This window comes from Aptenodytes patagonicus, chromosome 5 (assembly GCF_965638725.1).
Source record: "Aptenodytes patagonicus chromosome 5, bAptPat1.pri.cur, whole genome shotgun sequence".
Lineage (NCBI taxonomy): Eukaryota > Metazoa > Chordata > Aves > Sphenisciformes > Spheniscidae > Aptenodytes > Aptenodytes patagonicus.
The window spans coordinates 8,308,854-8,310,496 of record NC_134953.1 but is presented as its reverse complement, the minus strand read 5'-3'; positions in this window follow the sequence as shown (position 1 = coordinate 8,310,496).

The window sequence follows — 1,643 nt, the reverse complement described above, 5'->3', positions numbered from 1 at the left end:
ATTTGCTGACTCTGACCTTGAGTGCTACCCACTCCAAAGGATGATCTTTACATCTGCTGGTAAGACTATTCCCTGATGTGACCTGAAACATTAAACCTGGCAGTTTAGCTACCTAGCCTCAGTATAACTAAGATAATGTGATGCCTGCGTGTTGACAATAATAAACCAAAATTCATCTTTTATCATCTTATCCCCTTGTCAAGCCCGATGCTATGTGGGTTAGGAGCGTTGCACTGCTGTCTTCTGTCATGCTGTGCACAAGTGATTTGGCACTGGCACAATGGGCAACGGGAGAGGTGGCATCCTGACAAGATCCTCATCTCTTGCATGTGCTCCACCAGAAAGCCACCTTCCCTTACCTACTGTCTTGGTTTTCTCCAGCGCTGCCACTCTCAGCATCCATCTGACTTCTGAAATGCCTTTCTCTGCTGAGAAAGTGATGTGGTGCTCAGCCCTGCTCAGCTCTGGTGACATGGGCACAGCTTGCCAAAAAGAGGCGGAGGTACACTCTCCAACCTTTGAAAAACTCCCTACTTTCCTAAAAACTTTTCCTGAAAAGCTCCATGCTTTCCTATTGCAGAAAGTCTAAAACTCTCTGTAGTAAGCCACAGCCAGATTCATCAGAGATCAAACCTGGGTTCCCCGGTGTCAGAGCCACACCTCTTCCACTCCAGCACATTGTCCGCTGCGAGAGCGGTGACCTTCATGGCCCACAGGGCTGTCTGCTAGAGGGATCAGTGATCACACGCGAGGAGCTGGTAGACAATATCCTCTCTCCAAGCGTTTGTTCTGCAGCAAGCCGTTCCTCAGTGTTGCCAACTCAGACAACTTCATTAGGAGTAATGAGATTTCAGTGTTGCTGTAGCCAGGCTTGCAATGGCATAAGAAGCTCTAGCTGTCACGTGAGTATTGATATTTCTCAGGGGAAATTCTTCAGATCCATTGCCTTCTGCCTGGGAGTGGGAGGAGGAGGCAAAGAGACCAGTCAGGACAAGCACGTGATACCGGGAAGTAGCCCGTTGGTCTCTGCACCTGCTTTTTGGGGTGTCCCGGCCCCTTCTGTTGAGATGACCATCTTGGAAATGATCCCTCCGAGCAGAGCTGTATGCGCTGCTTGCCTATCTTGCTGGCTCACAGCGCTCCCTACTCTCACCTCAGCGCGTGCAAAAAGCAGCCAGTTGTTATGTGTACCCACCATGGAACTTTTTTCATCTCTTGCAAGAACAGAAACAGTCTTCTGTGACTGCAAATGTCAGTGCCTGACCAAAGTTTCAGATTGCCCAAGAGTTTTTTCCAAAGTCTCCAAGTCCCCTGGTAGGTGGCATTAATTTTCAGTGGGACACAAGTTCCTGACTCTGTCAGTTATTTTTAATGTTTCTTCAAATCCTTCCAACCACCTTTGTCATCTCCTGTCTGTTTAAAAGATAAAAGTTCATCCCAGAAGGACCAGGACCAGGCTTGGTCATGGCCCGTGGCTAATACTGCAGTACAGATGTGAAGTAATAACAAACAGTTTCAGTTCAAGTTCTGGGCATTGGATCTGCTGCTGTTTCATGCTAACAGCATCCCTCTAGCCAAGTTTCTGTGTTACAGAGCAGTGAAGCTCCTCCCTGCCAATTTTTCAGATAGTCGCTCTTAAAATG